This window comes from Talpa occidentalis, unplaced genomic scaffold (assembly GCF_014898055.3).
Source record: "Talpa occidentalis isolate TD23 unplaced genomic scaffold, MPIMG_talOcc4v2.1 talOcc4.5, whole genome shotgun sequence".
Lineage (NCBI taxonomy): Eukaryota > Metazoa > Chordata > Mammalia > Eulipotyphla > Talpidae > Talpa > Talpa occidentalis.
The window spans coordinates 72,052,113-72,074,333 of NW_023604861.1; positions in this window are offsets into that span (position 1 = coordinate 72,052,113).

Sequence of the window (22,221 nt, forward strand, 5' to 3'; positions counted from 1 at the left end):
AGAGCAGGGTCTTGGGACTAGTGCTGAATTGCCTTTGATGAACATATGCTTTTGGTCTCTCATTTTCCCCGGAGGCTGTGACTAAAATTGAAGGTTATGGTCTTCATTTTGTTTTAGTCACTTACTGTAGACCACTATCAAAAATGCCTTTTCTTAATTTGCACATTTTGGGGAAACTAATGAAGGGAAAACCTTGTCCCTTAAAAATTGAATCACAGCTGTAGTAGTAGATAAGACTGACATTCAGTTCTTAGAAAGAGGCAATCAATGTTGAATGCATCAGGTAAGTTCATTTCTTGAGCTCAGCTTTAATAGCTTATAAAGAAGATTGATTAAGTTCTTGTCTGATAGATCAATAGTGGAATGAAACTGAGCTTCCCTCCTTGCCTTCTTAAATGTGGATTCCCAATATGCTTAGAGGTTGAGAAAAGGCAAACATTTGTGCATCGCTTTTCTTCTCCAACTTGTTACTAGCAACAGCTAGTATAAACAAGCACACTATTTTTAAGTTATCAAGACTGCTTTATTATATATATATATTATATATATATATAAAAGTTACAAGAGCAAATGTTATTTTTTTTAATATTTATTTAAATATTTAAATAAATCCCGTGCACAGTCAGAAGCACGGGAAGGTGAAAGAATTCACCAGAGCCAGAGTGGGGAACAGAACAAGCAGACTGATGAAATACACTGCTGAGGGGAGCAGCTGTCATGGCAGGAGAGGTCTGTCACACCATGTGGGACCCTCAGAGTGGGCTGGGGATCTAACTGGCGCTGCAGAGGCTGCAGGCAGCTTTGCAGCCCAGGGCTCAACTGCTGCGCCACCAGGGGAGGCCCTATATATATATTTTTAAAGATCATTTATTTATGCATACAAGAACTGGGATGTAGGTCAAAGTTACAGCAGGGAGTGGGGGGTGGTGAGAGGATTCACCAGAGACAGAGTGGGGAGCAGAACAGGAGGATCTACTGAAATACACTGCTGAGGGGAGCAGCAGGTGAGACAGGAGAGGTCTGCTGCGCCAAGTGGGTTAGTTCCCTGGCCTGGGACTGAACTCATGCTACAGTGTCTGGCCATAGCTTGATAGCACTGATATTTTAACCCCAGTACCACAAGGGAGGCCCCTGCTTTATTATATGTTAAACAGAAGATATTTCATTAATTTTTCCAACAAATAGGTCTGTTTCTTGCTGCTACTATAAATGAGTCTGGTCTGGATAAAGATAAAAGTGTTAACATGGAGGATTTTCAACAAAAATTAATTTACATTCATCTATATTTTTAAATTCCCTATTTATTTCTTTTTTTAAAAAAAGATTTTATTTATTTATTTATACAAGCACTGGGTACAGTCAGAAGCGCGGGAGGGTGAGAGAATTCACCAGAGCCAAAGCGGGGAGCAGAACAGGCAGACTGACGAAGTACACTGCTGAAGGGAGCAGCAGGCGGCAGGAGAGGTCTGCATGCCATGTGGGACCCTCGCCGGCGGCTGGGGATGGAACCTGCACTGCAGAGGCTGCGGGCAGCTTTGCAGCCCAGTGCTGAACCGCTGAGCCACTGGGGAGGCCTGACCTATTTCTAATTACTTTTATAAATTAGGTGAACCTTCTCCCCTGCTCTTAAATTACCCTTCTATCATTTACATATAAATAAACTCTAGTGATTGCTGGTGCTCTAAAAATAGAGACCAAGACCTTTCCAAGCACCAGCATCATCTGCTTCTGGTAAAACACTGCCCGACTTCTGTGCTGTCCCTTTAGCCACACTGGATATTTTCAGTGCTTTAGCCAGTCCTTTTTCTTTTCTACATGTCTCTTCTGTATTATTTTCTACATTTGAATTTTTTTTTTTTTCTTTTGCGAGGATTCTATCCCTCCACAAGCCTTCTCCCACTGACCTATTCACATCTTCCTTAACCTTAGTCAATAATTCATTCCTCACTTTCTCTGGAAAGTCTCTGATTCCTCCAAGGTACATACCACTCTTTCATGGTCTCACATGACCCCTTGTTCCATAGTTTGTATAATACCTTTATTTTTGTAATTATTGATCAGTATCTATGAAGGTAAGGGCTAAGTCCCAAAAGTTTTGCTTCCCTCTGCAATATAAAAATTAGAGTAATAATAATTAGAATTCCTGGCACCTGGTACATATTCAAGAAATATTTGTTTAGTAATGAATAAGTACTGACTATGGTACGACTTTGAACTGTCTTTTTGCTTTAATGGATCCTGTTCCCCTTTTCAAGAACATTAAGAACTACAGAAATCAGGGGAGACATTTAATAAAATGTATAAACCAAGTAACTTTGCTTCTGATTGCTTAGTTACTAAGTGAATCTATTCATCCTTAAAGACAGTAAGAATCACATGAATAAATGAAAACCACAGGTTGATGCTTGATTAATAGGTTTGTTTGCTTTTCTATTAGTGAATATCAGGAGGAGTGTGTGTCTTTGTGTGTGTGTGTGTGTGTGTGTGTGTGTGTGTGTGTAGTAAGGGGAGTTTAGAGGTGGTGATATCAAGAGTGGTTCCGTTTGAATACTCACAAGAGAGGGCCAGGAGAAGAAATTCTAGTATCGTAAGACTAAATAGTGTTTTCCTCTGTGATTTATGGAAGGAAAGTCTGATCAATGACAAGGTAAGATTAAAATACTTTTATACAGCATCAGAAATAATTCTGCTTTTAAAGGGAGAATAATGGACCATCATGAGTAAAAGGGTATCTCAGAGAGACTGATCTCCTCTTCACACATGTGAGCACCCTCTTGGGTACAGAGGGAAGAACAGAGAGGAATATATCAAATGAACAGATACATATTATTGAACAGTCTTGCAACTATGGGTTATTCTGAGGTTAAAAGTAATATGTTAAGATTACAAAAAGTCTTCTAAGTAGGTGAAATGATTCTTTTCCCACCATCTTTACATCATATCTTTTTACATAGTTCATCATCTGTCATTAACTTTGCTTTCATTTTAAATTCTAAACCCAAATGCTAATACTTTTCAGACACACTTTTGCTTAATTTTCAGAATTACAATGGAAATAAGTCGACTGAATTAAGTATATAAGGCCTGTGTGATCTCAATCCCCACTTTTGATAATTTTTTTGCTTGCTTTGTTTTTTAACAACCTCATTTGTAACAATTAATACATTGACCATCATTAGTTTTTAAAGGAAATAGCTACTTTAAACTTTAAGAAATGCTATTCTAAATAAAAGGTTTTATAAGCGTAGTTGAAAATTACATTTAAATGAGCATGCCATATTAAATGAGATTGATAGCATAGAAAAAACATATTATTTTACAACACAAACCTTTGTGTGGCACAGTAAGACTAAGCATGCATTTTTAATTTTTAATTTTTTATGATCTATTATACTTGCTGATATTTCAATGGCAGCGTAAGTACAGAAATATAAGGAAATCTTTAGGATTCAGTTATATTCAAGGTCTGATGACCTGGAAACTACAGGTAGTGTTTGCATTTACAAATTGTGGAACTTTGTCTTATCAAATAACTCTGAAATAAAAGTCATTAGTTTGATGGCACAGCATAAGATTTATGTTCCTAATGTCTTTTAAAATTCATTTTAGATATTGTCAATTCTGCTTAAAAAGTCTCAAGATATAAAATAAAATATTGACTTTGTCTACTCCCTGAGAAAATATAGACAAAAGAGAAATATGACAAGGAAGAATATTCTATAATTTTATAGATGCTTTTGTTTACTTGTTGTGGGCAGTTTATTATAGTTTAATAAATTGAAATGTAACTAATGATCATGGGTGTATTTTAAAACCAGTATTTTTTGATCATAGACTTATATTTTCTCTGCTTAATAGGTTTTGTTAAAATGATTCCAGGAGGGTAGAGTTTTTGTTGTATTCTTATCACTAAAAATAAATAAATGGGACCTCCCCTGGTGGCGCAGCGGTTGAGCGCGGGGCTGTTCTGCAGTGCCGGTTCATTCCCGGGCTGCCGGCGAGGGTCCCACAAAAAAAATTAAAAAATAAAAATAAATAAATGAACAAACAAACAAGTAAATGCAGTAGTAGGAAACTTTTGAAGGTGATGGATATGTTTATACTATAGATTATGGTGATAGTTTCCTTGGTGTTTATACTTATCTTTAAACTCATAAATTTCTATACATTAAATATGTACTTTTTATATGACAAAAAAAAGAAGGAAAATAAAATAGAATCCTTAGACAACTGGCAGAATATTCTGCATGGATATTTCTCAACTTTATCTGAACAATATTCTTTTCAACATATATATTTTATTTTCTAACTCTCCTTATCCTGATATGAAATTTATATTTAATATAACCCTCTACACACATTAATTTATAAAAAACAACATAGTTACTTAATCATAATGTAAAGGAGAAAAAAAGAAGCTTGATTTATAACAAAGTAATATGTAAGTTAGGATGTGAACCCTTGGCAGTTCTGCACTAGAAGATGGAACAGAATAAACAGAGCTTTGCCTTTGGCGCCATTACCATGGCTGAGGCCGTTGCTGCTGAGCTGTGATGTGTTGGCAACTCAGGCACAGGAGTGGCTCTGCCATCAGTGATGTGCTTTACCAAATGGTGAACAATTCATGATAAAGTTATGAACAAAACAGCCTATAATCTTCACCTGATTACATTGTAGTAGTTTTCAAGAAATTTTATTTAGGTCAGAGTTGTGGCAGAAATTCTTCATATTTGTGTGTAAAATGGAATTAGACCTTAGGTTCAAAATAATTCTAAGTGGGTTTTTCAATAATATAAATGTACTGCAAGATAATAGAAACATTCAGGATCTAGGTTAGTTTTACATTTTATATTGTATTGACTCACTTATTGCAAGATATTTAGCATCCTGGCTCTCCACCTACTAACTGACAAAAATATCCTTTCCATCATTGTAACTACCAAAATTATTCCTGAAGTTTCCAAAACAATTCCTACAACTTTCTTGACAACCATATGATTATTGGTGAGAACTGCTCTATCTTACAGATAAGATATAGAGAAATAGATGACACCCCCTCCATGTTAAGTATCATGGAAACTTTCATATTTGAGTTTAATTATAGCAAGTAAATAGACTAAAATCATTAAAAACACAAAATATGACCTGTATCAACAGATTTATTTTTATTTTAAGGTACTTGAAATTATAACAGATCTGATGATAAGCATGTGATCACTTCTGGATTGCATCTTTTAGAAGAAAAATTATTTTTATTAGATATTATACTTAAAAAGTCCCCACAGATTTAGCTAGATTGTCATAACCTCAATGAAAATCTTGCCTTCACTGCAAACTGAAGTGAAAAGGGTAGCAAAACAAAAGTGTCTAGGGCCAGTGATGGTGGAAGTAATCCATAATCTGGTATAAATAGGATTCTAGAGGATACCATTTTTTTTTTTAAAGATTTATTTATTATTTATTTATTTATGCAAGCACTGAGTACAGTCAGAAGCTCGGGAGGGTGAGAGAATTCACCAGAGCAAGAGCCGGGAACAGAGCAGGCAGAATGACTAAGTACACTGCTGAGGGGAGCAGTGGGTGGCAGGAGAGGTCTGCACGCCATGTGGGACCCTCGCCAGCAGCTGGGGATCAAACCGGTGCTGCAGAGGCTGCCGGCAACTTCACAGCCCATTGCTCAACCGCTGCGCCACCAGGGGAGACCCTCCTCTTGAGTTTTTTAAAGCTCAATCTTGTAAACACCTAGATTCTACAAATATCAATTGCCTTTCATGAGACTTCCAAAATACTAAGATTAATTTCAACTTTTCTGTTTGACTCATTAATCTTATGCAAACCAACAATTTGAAGACTTTGATATCTTTTTGTCTGAAAAGAGAAGTTTTTATTTCAATAAACAATATCTTCCTTTTAAAATTGTCACGTTAAACTTCACTCTTACATTATTTTTATAAATAATATATTTTACTACAAATAATGGATGATATAATTTTATGATAAGTGCTATGTTTTATTATATGTAATATTACATTATATTATTATAATTTTGTTATGTGTATGTTTGTGTGCATATGTTATATATACATATGCATGTAATATTATCACAATAATATTTTCAAATACCACTTCTCATTGTTAAACACATATTTGTGAAGTGTCTACAATGTGCCATTAATCTAGGCACAGAAGGGGAAATACAGAAATACAGAAGGGGAAAAAATTGATGCAAATCCCAGCCCTTACATTGTAGTGGTGAATACTGATAGTAACTTACATCTGAGGAAGGAAGACAATGAGATAAATAAGTAAAATAAAGTAGAAGGGGAAATGTGAAATGCCAAAGGTTTTTTTAGTTTTGTTTTGTTGAAATTTTAAATAGGAAGGTTAGGGAATTAGGATGGTGACTTTTAAACAAAGACCTGAAATAAGGAGAGTAAAAGTCATATGGATATTTGAGAGAAGAATACTCTAAGCAGAAGTAGAGACCAGTGCAAAGAACCTGGGGCAGAAGGCCAGACACATCTGTGGAATAACAAGGAGGGGAGTGGCTGAAGCTTAGAAATGGAGTTGGAGAGGACTAGATAAGGTTAGAGAGGTAATGGGAACCCTGGATTTGTAGGAATTCAATTTTGAAAGCTGTCATCAGGACTGATACTTAGTGAAATATAAGCCACTACAATGTAGAACTACAGTATTAAGAGATGGTTACTATTATTACAGCCATTTTACAGATTTACCTTTTAATTTTCAATTAAGAGAATCTCTTCAAACTGTAGTAGTGGATGACCAACACAGGAGTGGAAAGAGTACAGAATTGGAGGTTTTCTATTGTTGGGTTTCTTGCTCTACTTCTGGTAGTTTCCCATTATCTAAAACTCACTAAGTACCAGACATTGTGATAAGACTTTCTTATGCATTGTGTCACTTCATCCTCACAACACCCCTATCAATTAGGCTCAATTACTCCAGCTACAAGGATGAGGAAACTTCTGGTTAAATAGTTTAAATAACTTGCCCAAAGCTGACAGCTAACAAAGGGGTGAGCCCTTATTGAAGCATTTTAGATGTACAGTTGCTTCTGATACCAATCTCACAAGTTTCCTTCTTAAACAAGTTAAAATTCTTACACCCTTAATTACTGACCAAAGGAGGAATTTTGATAGATGCTAGGCACCTTTTCTGGTTTCCTAGACAGGACTTGTTCCAACATATGGACTGGTAATTTCCTTGCTTGAGGGCCTTTATTTGTGGAATGCTTAGATGTTTGTGTTATACTTGCTAAAAGTGAGACTATAACTATTAAGACAGTTGCTTTTCTTTTCCTCTTTCTGTTTCCTCTTCCCTTACCCCTCCTCACACCATCTGCACCTTACCCTTTCCTACTGTGTCATTAATTGTAATAACTTGTGTGTTTGTTGCTATGACTTCTCCATGGTCATAGAATCAGATATAAGTATTCCCTTTGCCTTACACAAATGGAATTTTTTTGTATAGATTTCTCTGCATGTTGTCAGTTGTCATCCTCCAATTTAGTTGATCTTCAACCATTTTCCCTACTTTGTTTTCATTTCTTTGTGTTCCAGTAAACATACTTGTTGCCTGCTGATGCTAATATTTTTGAGATTGATTCCCAAGAAAGAGGATTACTAGAACTAGGGTTTACACAATTTTCATTTGTATAGGTCTGTCTGTATTACCTTTAAAATGCTCTGTAACAATTTGTATTTCCAGTGGCTAGTTGTTAAATGTAACCATATTCCTGAATCCTCACCAGAAGTAGGGGTTACCTCTCTGTTTAATTTTTCTTAAATCTATAACAATAAGCTCCTTTGTGGACTTAACATTTCCCTGTCTTCTAGGGAAGTTAAACATCTTTTTATAAGTTTATTGGCCATTAGAATTTACTTTTTTTGTGAAATGTCTATCATGTTTTGTACTCCTATTAGGTGGAATCATTTATTTTAATTGAGGAGAAATTTCAAATAACATAAAGATGACCATTTTAAAGTGAGCAATTAAGTACTCTTCTCATGTTTTATAACCACATTTCTATTGCGTTCCAAAACATTTTCGTGGCCTTGAAAGAAAGCCCCTTACCTATTATTAAGCAGTGACTCCCTACTACCCCCTGCCCCTAGCCTCTGGCAACCACCAATGGATTTTCTGTCACTACGGCTTTACCTATTCTGGTTATTTCATAATAATGGACTCATACAATATGTGACCTTTTGTGTCTGGCTTCTTTCACTTAGCATAATGTTTTCAAGGTTCATCAGCATAGGTGGTGAATAATTTTCTTATCAATTTGAAAAGTTATATGTTAAGATCTAGATCTTAAAACTCTCATGTCATCTGGATTACAAAATCTTTCTTAAATTATTATCTGCCAATGGATTTTTTTTTTTTTTGAAATCTGACCTGGGTAGGGAAGTCAAGGTCAGTGCTAGACATTCTTGTTTTTTTAAAGATTTTATTTATTTATACAAGAACTGGGGTACAGGGCCTCCCCTGGTGGCACAGCGGTTGAGCGCTGGGCTACAAGGCTGCCCATAGCCTCTGCAGTGCTGGTTCGTTCCCTGGCTGCCAGCAAGGGTCCCACCAAAAAATAAAAAGAACTGGGGTACAGGCCAGAGGCGTGGGAGGGCGAGAGAACTCACCAGAGACAGAGCAAGGAGCAGAACAGGCAGATGGACCAAAGACACTGCTGAGGGGAGCAGTGGGTGAGGCAGCAGAGGTCTGTCACATCTTGTGGGTTTCTCCCTGGCAGGCCAGGAATCGAACCCGCTCTGCAGAGGCTGCGGACAGCTTCACAGTGCTGCACTCAACCCGCTGTGCCACCGGGGAGGCCCTGCAAATGGATTTTTTTTATAGAATTATTTGTCTTAGGGAACATTGTAAATTTTGCACATCTAGATATACTTAACTTTTCTTTAATCTGGTTGGACATTCAATGTACTAAAATGCCTTTCTAATGTTTTTATTGGTTCAGACTTACTTTTAAATTTTTAAGCAAACTGAAATTTCAGTACAGAATTTTATGTCATTTCTCAGAGTGGAACCTGCTTGTGTCATTTTTTCCCCATAAATTGTCCTTTCTTCAATTGATTAAAATGGCATTTTTCTGTATATTGAATTCCTATTATGACTTTTCCAGGTTTCTCAAATGTGTTCCACTGATAGCTGTAACTATTCCTATGCTGATACCAGACTGTTTTGATTACAGTGGTTCATATTTTTCATTATTTTTCACCTGTTATAAATTATTCTGAGTTTATATTAACACACATAATGCATTTTATTGATTGTAGGTAAGAAAAATTACCTTTCTTTCAAATTTGGATCTTCAAATACATTTAAGAATTCGTCCTGAAATAACTACATAATTTCTTCATATTTCTATTGCTAAATCTGTAAGTTTTATTCCTGATTGTCAAGAAGAGATTTCTACTTGACCAGGCTCCTTCTTAGCGAAAATTCAGAGATAAGCCCCTTCCCACTAAGTCTTATGTAAGTCACAACTGCTTCATATGTAGGCTGAGCATACTGCATTCATCTGTGAGTGTTGTAAGTACAGAGTGATGCCTGTGCTTTCCTGGGAGAAGCTATATGTAATCTGTTTGTTAGCATTTTATTGTAGAACCTGTTACTATACATGTTTTTTTTTTTTGGTTCCTTGATAGCTAAAGATCACCAAACTCATCATTCATAAAATATTTGTGTGCAATCATTGTCTATCCATACACTGGACATAACATAGAAAAGAGGACATTACTTGTTGCAGTTGTGAAAAACAAATGTAGCTTTTACTTCATTCAAAGAAGATATGATCTCTACCCTTGAGAAACATGCTACATAGTTGGGGATATATATTATATCTAAAAATATCTTCAAATTAACATTACACACACATGTACACTCATGTCTCAGTAATAACTTCTCTTCGTCTTTTTTTTTAAGATTTATTTACTTATACAAGAACTGGGGTACAGGCCAAAGGTATAGGAGAGTGAGAGAATTCACCAGAGACAGAGCAGGGAGCAGAACAGGGAGATGGACTAAGCTGGCGAGGCAGAAGAGGTCTGCTGAGCCATGTGGGAATCTCCCTGGCTGACCGGGAATCGAATCCTCACAGCAGAGGCTGTGGACAGCTTTACAGCACAGTGCTTAACCAGTTGCGCCACCGGGGATGCCCTTCAATAGCTTCTATTTGGATAGCATAGCACTTTATGGTTTCAAAAGTGTTTTCATCAAGTTATTATAGTAGAACATCCCTATAACATTGTGAACAATGTCCAGCACCTGTTTGCATGCCTTTTTTATTGATACTCAAAATAAGATGTCCAGGGTGAACAAGGTCAAGGTCCTGGCAGAGAAGATGATTCAGTTCCTGCTTCTCTTTACCTGGGTTTATTTTTTCAATGGAGTAATCCTTGTCTCCCAACAATATAGCTATGGAACATATGTCTCCCTTCACACCCCAAAACTGGGGCTTTTAACACTTTGGTGGGCATTTTATTATATAGAATGAATTATTCTTGAGGCTGAGATCCAGTAGACAACAAGACCTCCACAATTCCTGCTCTTACTAACCATGTGTGTATGTTTTTTGAAAAGAGAGACAGGAAGACCAGGGGAAAAGGGAATAAAATACAGGGCCTTCCCTGGTGGTATAAGGGTTTAAGCACAGCACTGTGAAGTTATCCACAGCCTCTACAACACACGTTCAATCCGCAGCCTGGCCAGGGAGCTACCCTCATGGTGAAGCAGACTTCTCCTGTATTGCCTGCTGCCCCCCTCAGCAGTGTATTTCAGTCAATCTGCCTGTTCTGTTCCCCTCTCTGTCCCTGGTGAATCCTTCCCCTGGGGAAGGGAAAGATGGGAAGGAGAATAGAACATTGAAGATTTAAAAAATAAAAGTGGGAAAGACTGTAATCGGAATAGAAAAAGTGTATTGAAATAAAGCCTGAGAGAGTCAGGGCAAGATTCTGTAGAGCCCAGAGGTCAAAGAGAAGATTTCAGAAGTTATCTCTCGAGCAGAGATTTCAAGGAGACATGCTATATTGGAGTGTTCTGAGTGATTCAGAGTAGGGCACGAGAAGAAAGACAGGCTGATGAAGCTAAGGTAAGAAATGAAGGTGATTTGTACATTAATAGTAGAGATAGAGGGAAGGGAACAGATTGGAGAAGCACTTAGAAAATAGAATTCATAGTCTCGGCAATTGATTCATGGTTTCGAGAAGATGTCAACAATATTTCCCAAGCTTTGACTGGGGAGATTGTGTAAATTAAACAACTGGATCAAAGGGTCTTGAAATTATTTTGGTTCTTCATTTGTGCAAAAGGAAGGGAAAAAGTGAATGCACTTTTTTTTGGGAAATAATGCTATAACAACACCAACCAATTGCTTTAACTAAAGAAGGCTACAGTTGGATGAGCTAAAGCGAATATTATGCACTATTGATAATAAAACTGAGGTCCTGCCCTCTATAAAAGTTAAACTAATTATTATACATGTGCATGTTCACTCATGTTATTTATTATTTTCTATTTAAAATCATTATTTTTATTGCAAAAGAGGCATAATTTTATTCTCAGCTCATAAACCTTACTATAACTTATGTGGGTTTTTGAAAGCACAAAACCATTTTGTCCCTTTAATAAGAGTAGTAATTTACATTGGCTAATGGTAGAATGATGATAATTAGCATAATGTAGTTGTATTCTTAACCACTGCCTTATTACAACAATTTTAAATATTATTATTTTTTTTCCCTGGTGGAGCAGAGCTTGTGGAGATCCTTTTTTTCTTCACTGTGTATATAAAAAAGAAATTGGTTGCTTTATTTCATTTCTGCCTCAATCCAGTCAGTAAAACTTTACATGAGGTTTGGAGATTTTAGTCATTATTGAGTGAAATTGGGTACCTTGTGCTTTTGTGTCTGCGTGTGTATTTTCTTCCTAGATCTTTTCCTTTCATTCTAGTGCTTGCAGTTTTTCATGGCCAAAAGGATTTTTTTTTTTCAACTATACTGTGGTAGATAATTGCAGAGCAGGAAGTTTAGTATTAATGATTAAAATTCTGAATAAAATTTGTGGTGAACTCTGTTATCTGGAATGGTTATAAAATCAAATATTCTATTAGTTGGAATATTACCAAATATTCATATATTTTTTATATATAATTTATAGATAATTAATGTTCAAATATACAGAGCCAAATTAGCTTCTCCTAAAACTAAAACCAGGTTTATTGCACTTTGATTTTAGAGAAGTAGGATGGTGCCTCAAGATTTTCCCAGGCCAGACACATGAGTGGGAGACTGCCAGCCTTCTAGGCTCATTATGCTTGCTATATATAATTGCAAATAATTTTAGTAATAGGACACTATGAGTATTTAGAAAAGAATGCTGTGGTCAATATGTCAGATAAGATGAACTTATCAACTTAAAAGAAAGCATACTTTAAAGATATAAAATCAAGTGTAAAGACATAAAATGAAGTGTTAAGACCAGCAAGGCCAGATCTAGGAGGTAAAACAGATAGTTAAGACAATTAAACTGCAGTGTTTTAAATTTTCATTTTATTTAAAAGCCAATAATCTGGATCCTAATTCACCAAAACCATCAATTAAGTGGATTTGTTTTTTAATACCCACCTATGCTAACTTGGTGCTGAGGTTGTTCAAGTTCAAGTCAGGCTTGTTGACATACTACTCCCACCCCCATCACCAGTGATCAGAAATCTTTTCAAGGTTGCAAATTATGAAAAAAATATTAAATTATGTTCCATTTACTATGCCAGATATAACCAGAAAATTTATTAACCAAAAACCTTGAATATTTCCAATTTTGAGATTTTGGAAAAGAAACCAACATGAGAGCAAAACATAGTAGTATCAACAACTTGGGAAATTCAAAAGAATATTTTTTTTCCTTTTTAATTATGTTCATACATAACAAAAGGTAAAGTAGAAATATGTTCCTCTTATCTTTGGCTTATGAAATTAGACTTAACATGGGTATCACAAGACATAATAACAGTAATTACAGAATTGCTCTTTTGGTGCAAATTGTGTCAACCTATGTGATAACTTAAAAAAAAATCAGATGAGATTTTGACATAGATCAAATAATTGCATCAATTTTTTCATTGTTTATGAAGTTGCCTAATGAAAGGTCAATACAAATGTTATAAACAGCAAGAAACAAGGCCAGGTAAGTGAAACACCTCTATAAACTGTAAAGGGCTCACAGAAATATAATGATGAGAACAACAACAGCAGTGGGCATTCCGAATAAGGCTGATGGCTGAATATTCCCTAAGCACTGACTGGGGATCAAGGAAGCTGCTTTCCTGCAGGAGACTCACTAGCACTTTAGCTTCTGCATTAATTTGAATCTGCTCATCTGCTCTGCTGAGATCCTACACATTGTTTCACTGTCTAATGACAGGTCTGGTGCATTTTGATGGAGAACTTGCCAAACATGTCAAATTTCAAACCAACAGGTAGCCAGCCATCCCTGTCTCTGAGATATTCTTTCTACCTGTTGATTTCATTTGTTTCACTTCCTTCTACAAGGTCCATTTCCAACCTGGTTTCTTTTAGAAAGCCTATTCTTCACTATTCTGACATCAAAGACTTGCCTCAGTGGCTTTTAATATTTGCACTCCTATTTTGACAACATATTTACCATCAGTGTTGGGATAGCACTCCTTTTGCCTTCTGAAATCCTTACTTGTATGAAATCCTTACATATATTTTTAGGTAAATTTCATATATGTGTACTTTATATTCCCTAAAGCTATAGTATTTAGTATGGCTTTGAAGTACAAAACCATAACTTTATTTATTTTTTTTTTTTTTTAAAGATTTACTTTTATTTGTTTATACAAGCACTGGGTACAGTCAGAAGCGTGGGAGGGTGAGAGAATTCACCAGAGGCAGAGCGGGGAGCAGAGCAGGCAGAAGGACCGAAGTACACTGCTGAGGGGAGCAGCGGGCGGCAGGAGAGGTCTGCGCACCATGCGGGACCCTCCTCCAGTGGCCGGGGAGCAGCAGGGGATCGAACCAGCGCTGCAGAGGCTGAGGGCAGCTTCGCAACCCAGCGCTCAACCGCTGCGCCATCGGGGAGTCCCCAAAACCATAACTTTAGATCTCTTTGGATGCTTCATAGTGCCCAGGGTCCATTAAATACATGATTAGTTCAGTTTTTCTGATTTGGTTTTGATCACTAGAGAAATATTTGTAAAACTTCTGTGCTTAGAAAATATGTTTGACTTTTTTCCAAAAGAGGTTTTTTTTTTTTTTTTTTTTAAATAAAGCTGTGTGTGGTATGGGCAAAGAAAATATACAACAGCGTATTTTCTGCAGATCTGTTTATGGTTAATTCCAGTTAGATCAAAAATAGTTAATACAGAGGGGTTTCAGAAGGTCCTAAAACTTGCAATTACATAAATTATATTTTGTGTTTAGGACTTTTTTTCCCTTTGCATAATTTTTGTTAGCATCTCAAAGGCTACAATTAACTCAAAGGTAGTTGAGTCATTTAGTAAGAAGATACTTTCACAGCTCAATTTCTTGCTAAAAATGTGTTGATTAAAATAAACACAAAGCTGGGATCAAAGACTTTTCTGTCTGGATGATTTATCTAATACCCAAGTTCCTTGGCCTCTTTTTCCATAGCAATCATATTTTCTATGACTTCTCACTCCTTACCACACTCCAGGCCAGGTACTCAAAGTGAGACCTCCAAGCCAATGGACTCAGTACCACCAGGGACTTATTAAAAATGCACATTTTGGGACTAAGCCCCAAACCTATTAAATTAGAAACTAAGTACATAATCCAGTGATTCCTTTATTAAGCCTTCCAGGTGATTCCAAGAGTCATTGCCCCAAATCATGCCATAACCAATAACTCTAGTAATTCCATCATCTCATTTTCAAGCTTCCCACTCTCCAACCACCATATTTATTTTTCCAGCTCTCCTTTTCTAATATCTCAACATACCCCTCACTGAGAAGTCCACAATGAGGTCCCCATGGTACACACAGAATCCATAGCTCTGAGGCCAGGAGACCTGAGAAAAGAACTAACGTCCTAAGATCATCACAGCCAGTTTCCAGTTACTATGGTAACAGCAGCAAACACAGCTTCATACCCTCTAACCTTCCTCCAAAGTTCTTGTCCCACCTGGGTTTCTCCCCTCTGCCACACTTGCACTTAGGATGACCCGCTCATTATTACCATTCCCACAAGGACTTTGGGCCCCAGTAGGGTGGTGCCCATTAGTCTTCAAACCACCACCACCCCTCCAAATCTCTGACTCTGTCCCCAGGGTAGCCCAGAAATTTGGTGTCATGCCAAATTGTACAATCTAAGTCTTCCACACATTAATTAAAGAAATTCTACTCTTCCATTTGTTCAAGCCAAACACTTTGCAGTCTGTAATCATTTGATCTAACTCAACGTGTTCTCTCGCAGTCTGACTCCAATCTATAAGCAGGACCTGACAGTTGGATCATCAGTTCATAGCATGAATATGACTATATTAAACCCTTAAACAATGCAGGGGGGTAAGAGGAAGTTTAGGGGAATCTCCCACTAAGACCAGTCAAAAACTCACATACAACTTTTGACTTCCCTAAAAGTTAGCTGTTTACAGTCTGCTGTTAACTGGAAGCCATATGGAGAACATAAACAGCCTAATGTGCTTTGTAAAATATATGTGTACATACTATATTCTTACAATAAATAAGCTAGAGAAAAGAAAATCGTAAGGAATATACATTTATAGGACTGTACTGTATTTATTGATACTATAAATATGTTATCTGTTTATAAGAAAATCCATGTATAAGTGGGCCCATTGTTTACGGGTCAACTGTACTCTCTATCTTACTTCTACCCCTACCTGGTTGACCATCCCTATGTCTTACCTGAATTGTTATGATAGCTTCTTAATTTGCCTTCCTTCTTGTCTCATTCTCTCTATACTGTGAGATGAGATTCTTAGTCCATTTAAGGGTAGTTCTATTAAACAGTAAATTTCATCATATTACTTTTCTGCTCAAAATCTTCCAGAAGCAAAAAAAAAAAAAAAAAAAAAAAAAATCTTCCAGAAGATTTCATTTTTTTCAGAGCAAAGTAAAAGGCCTTATTGTGACCACATGGCCCTATAAGACCTTATTTCCTCCAAGTTCCTTTCTACCTTGCTGATTTCACTGTTGTCCGCTCTTTCCCCAAATTCTTCATTCTATGCTGGTTTTCAGGAACTAAATCCAATCCTACTTCTGCACTTTGTTTCTGCTGTTCCATGTTTTAAATTCTCAGAACAATTAGACAAGAGAAAGATATAAAATTATCAGTATTTCAGATGACATAATAATATACATAGGAACCCTAAAGATTCTACTGAAAAACTATTAGGAGCAATAAATCAGTACAGTGAAATGGCAGGCAACAAATCAATACACCAAAATCTGTTGTATTCCTGCTGTAAACAAGGAACTAGAAGAGAAAGAAATCAAGAAAACAATCCTATATACTATTATATGAAAAAGAATGAAACAAATAGGAATGAACTTAACAAAAAAGTGAAAAACCAATATAGTGAAAACTATATGACACTGTTAAAAAGAAATAGAGACACAAAAGAATGAAAGATATTTCCTACTCATGGATTGGAAGAATTAAAATGTTAAGATGGCCATCTTATCCAAAGCATTTGTACAGATTCTATGCAATCATCATCAAAGTTTCAATGCCATTCTTTTTTTTTTTTTTTAAGATTTATTTATTTATTTGTACAAGCACTGGGTACAGTCAGAAGCACAGGAGGGTGAGAGAATTCACCAGAGCCAGAGAGGGAGCGGGAGCAGAACAGGCAGAGTGACGAAGTACACTGCTGAGGGGAGCAGCGGGCGGCAGGAGAGGTCTGTGCGCCATGTGGGACCCTCACCCGGCGTTTGGAGATCGAACCGGCACTGCAGAGACTGCAGCAGCTTTGCAACCCAGCACTCAACTGCTGTGCCACCAGGGAAGGCCCTCAATGCCATTCTTAAGAGAAATAGAACACACATTACTGATATTTGTATGGAACCACAAAAAATCCAGAATAGCCAAAGAAATGCTGACAAAAAAAGAAAAATGTAGGTATCACACTCACAGTCCTAAAACCATTACAAAGCTATTGTAACCAAAACAGTATAATATTAAAGTAGAAGCAAACTTACGAAATAGAATTGAGAACCTGGAAATAAACCCATGCTTATATGGGCAGCTAATTTACGACATAATTTATGACAAAGAAGTATACAATGGAGAAAGGAAATTCTCTTCAGTAAATGTTGCTGGGAAAACTGGACAGCCACATGCAAAATAAATCTAGACCACTGCAACATACCATACACAAACACTAACTTCAAATAGATTAAAGACTATGATGTAAGACCTGAAATCGTAAAACAGAAGAAAATTTAGGCAAAGCAGTCTGAGATACTGGCTTCAGTGATCTTTGGGGATTCAACTACAATGGTAAGAGAAACAAAAAATAAACAAATGGGACTACATTAAACTATCATAAGAAATGATCATTAAAATGAAATGAGTGGGAGAAAACCATAGCACATGATACATCTGACAATAGACTAATATCCAAGATCTACAAAGAATACATAGAAGTTAACAACAGGAAAACAAATAACTAACAAAGAAATGGGCAGAAGAATTTAACAAATATTTGTCCAAAGAAAATACACAGATCACCAAGAAGCTCATGAAAAATGCTCATTATTAAGTAGCATCAGGGAAATGCAAATAAGTACCATAATGAGCTATCACATCATATGTGAGAATGGCCTATATCAAAAAGACCAGAAACAAGGAGTATTGGTCAGGGTATGGAGGAAAAAGGAAGCCTCTTATACTGTTAGTAGAAATGTTGACTGGTCCAGTCCCTGGAAAACAATATGGAGGTTTCTCCAAATGTTAAAAATAGAGCTGTGTTATGATTGAGCAATTCAAGGCATGAATATAAAAACACTAACTTAAAAAGATATATGTACTTCTATGTTCATTGAAGCACTATTTACAATAGCCAAGCTGTGGAAACCACCCAAATCCCCAAAAACAAATGAGTATTTTAAGAAGTGTGTGTGTGTGTGTGTTTGTGTGTGCATATATATATATATATATATATATATATATATATATATATTTATGTACAATGGACTACTACTCAGCTATTAAACAAGATAAAATCTTGCCATTTGTGACAATATGGAAGGAACTGAAGGGGGTTTTGCTTTTTTTTCCCTAAGGCTCTTTTTGAGATATCCTGCTCCTTTGCTTATTTAAGTTTCCTTCCTTCTCTAATTACCCTATTTAGAAGAATAATAACCCACATATACTTGTTCTCTCTTATATCCCAATTTTATTGTTTTTATGTCACTTAATCACCATCTGACATATTATTTTGGTAGGACCACATGAAATTATAGATAATGACCATTTCTGTACTAGAAAAACTGCCAGTGCACAGAGTTCAGAGAAATTCATATTTCTTGTTTATTTGTAAGCTCTGTGCTAGCAGAGATTTCTTTTGTTCATTTTTGTAGCTCCAACTCATACAATTAGTTCCTGGTACATAATACTCAGTAAATATCTATAGAATAAAGTAAATGAATGGTCAGCAATACTTTTTTTTTTTAAGACTTTTATTTATTTATTTACACAAGAACCAGGGTAGAGACCAGATTCGCGGGAGGGTGAGAGGATTCACAGAGACAGAGTGGGGAACAGAACAGGCAGACTGATGAAATACACTGCTGAGGGGAGCAGCGGGTGCAGCAAGAGAGGTCTGTTGCACCACGTGGGACCCTCACCGGCCAGCTGGGATCGAATCAGCGCTGCAGAGGCTACGGACAGCTTCACAGCACTGCACTTAACCGCCTGCGCCACCAGGGGAGGCCCAGTCAGCAAATACTTCTAAGGTACCTACACTACATGTTTCAATCTATGTAGCCAATCACTTATTTTATCTCCCAATATAAAAATAGCATCTTTTTTAACAGGTATCAAAATCAATACACAATTGGGATAATTCAGAATCACTATTTCAAAGAAGTATATAATATAAACTCACTTGTAATATATTACCTAGATATTGCAAATACATATATATTTTATTAAATGTTTACTTCACTAATTATGCTTTATTTTTACTAAGACTGCTAACATAAATTCTGATTTTTATGCCCTGAGCATATTTTACCTGTAAGTGAATGCTGGAAGGGCAAAACTAGGATGAGATTAAACCATTACTTCAAATAGTGACAAAGTGATATTTCTCACCAAGTAAATATTGACTAAAATTGAAAGAAAAGGCTTTGGGATAATGAAAAATATGTTTATTGGAGGGGGGACGCTTTCTTTTAATTTTGAAGTAAGAAAGTGCTTTGAAAATTGAGGCTTTACCCATATGGAATGGCAGACCTCTCCTGTCTGCTGCTCCCCTCAGCAGTGTATTTCAGTCAGTCTGCCTGCTCTGCTCCCCACTCTGTCTTTGGTGAATCCTCTCACCCTCCTGCACATCTGGACTGTACCCTGGCTCTTGTATAAATAAATAAATCTCTAAAACAAAAAAGAAAATTGAGGCTGGTTGTAAAGAAGCTGAAGTGCTTTAGCAATGAAATTCAGTCACAAAACTTAAGTCTGGGACTACACACAGGAGCACATTCTCACAGGTCATAATTTTAGGGAGGTATATAAAGACATGGATAGGAACACTTAAGTGTAATCTGGAGTAAAATAATTAGGAGTCACTTTTTTTTGTACTATTTTTTATGGTGGTAATGTTGATTTATGACACTATATATGGTTTAGGAGTACAGGTTCACACCTCTTCAGATGTATGTCACCGCACTCTGCCCACCACCAAAACACCAGTAATCTTCCCCCATAGTGCATTTGTTCTCCTCCCTGCTTTGCTCCCTATCAATTACGGGAATCGCATTTTTTTAACCACAAAAATTACATTATTTTGTAAGGTAGTTGACACTGCTACATCCACCCTTAAATTATACAATATTGTTAACCAGCATTACTTCAATAGAAAAATAATATTGCCATATTAATTCTTTGTACAAGTTAACTGAAGCAAAATAAAATGCAGTGCATTTCCAGGAGCACAGCACACATTGGGTGGAAGATCCGGGATGAGAGCCCGAAGTTCCATCTTCCTGTCTCATACTTTTATATTCAAAATATTGCAATCTGTTACCTAGAGGATGATTAGTGTGTAGAACTGAGTGCTTTAATTTTACTGCAGGAAAAAGTAATGTTGAAAGAGCATAGGCTGTGATGGAGACAAAATTTGTCTAAACAAAGATATCTTTGGTTAATTAGTGAGATGGCAAAGACATTTATGAAAAAATAAGACAGACACATAAATCTCTTCCATAAGTGTTAAATATTCCCAATATTCACTCATATGAAAATCTTTTAATATAATTCGCATATATTTGTAGAAATGATTAACTCTATGTTTGAAACAATTTTTTTGACACTGAGCTAACAGTACTTTTTATCATTATATCATTGAATACTGTATTACTTACCTGACCTAGAACATTTCACATAAAAGAAAAGCTAAGCTAGCAAAAGAATAGTTCATCTCATAAAAAGATGTGCTATCTGTGAAAACAGATATGATTAAAACTGTATGCTATTTAAATGAATTAGGAGTCATCATGGGTAGCTCAAGAAAGAAGTCTCCCCATCAACAGAGGCAGTTAGGAAGGCAAATAGGACTCCAGGGTCCATTAAAAAAGGGAGAAAATAATATGGAAATATTATGTTGATGTTATATCAAATAATTACACATTTTCATCTAGAATACTAAGTCAAATTTTAGTTAATGCATCTTAGACATGTCAAGCAGTGAATGAAAATATCCAAAGGAATAGAGAAAAAGGAGTAAATTGGGGGTGAATTCATGTAAAGATGATTATTTCTAAAAAATATGTTTTGTTAAGTGAGATGTCACTGTGTTACAAGCAACACAATAAAAGACATTTTGGTAATTAGGTGACTGATACTTATAATAAAGCAAGCAGCAGGGCCTCCTTGGTGGCACAGCGGTTGAGCTCTGGGTTTCAAAGCTGCCCACAGCCTCTGCAGCACAGGTTCGATCCCCGGCTGCCGGGCGAGGGTCCCACATGGCACGCAGACCTCTCCTGCTGCCCACTGCTCCCCTCAGCAGTGTACTTGGTCAGTCTGCCTGTTCTGTTCCCCGCTCTGGCTCTGGTGAATTCTGACCAGAATTCTGACGGTTTCACACTAGGTACGTTTCTGACGGTACCTAGTGCTTGTATATATAAACAAACAAACAAATAGATAAATAGATAAATAAATAAATTTAAAAAAAATTTAAAAAAAAGCAAGCAGCAACAATGAATAATCCTAAACAATAAAATAATAAATCTTAAATGATAAGTGTAAGCTGAGAAATTGAATGATACTTAAAAACAATAGTCTGGGATTAGAAAAGAGTTTCTGATAAAAAAAGACCTAAATAGGAACATCAATGATGGAAGGAGAACTTCTATGCTAGTGACCTTATTTTTTATCAATTTGTGTACTTTTCTGGACCTCGGTCCCCAACCAACATATAACATTAATTGTAGGTATATCATTGCCTCTGTGGTGACACAGTGTAAACCAAGGTCTTTTGTCTTTATTTACTAACTAGTGAAATAGATTAATTCTATGTTTTCTCAATATTGGGAATATTAGTAAATTGGGGACAATATGAGGAAGCAAAAAATTCTTTTACCAACCAAAACCAGTTACAGTTAGCATTTTGGTGTATTTTCTTTGATCATTATGAGGGCTTGGTTGCTTTATTTCATATATAATCATGGAATCATGACATGGAGATAATTATTTTGTCTAATTTTGTTGTAGAAAAAAATATTCTGATATCATAAGATCTCAGGGATAATTGTAATACAATAGTGCATCAATAGATGTACCATAGTTTATGCAATCATTTCTCATGTAACACTGATGATCCTCATATTGACAAGTTTGTGCTAAGATAAAAATATCAAGTGATTAATGAACAGGAAATTTTAAGTAAAATGATGCAACTTAGTAATCATGCATATTGTAAAAAGGGATAATTTTTACTTGCTATTTTCCCAGATGGTATTTTCCA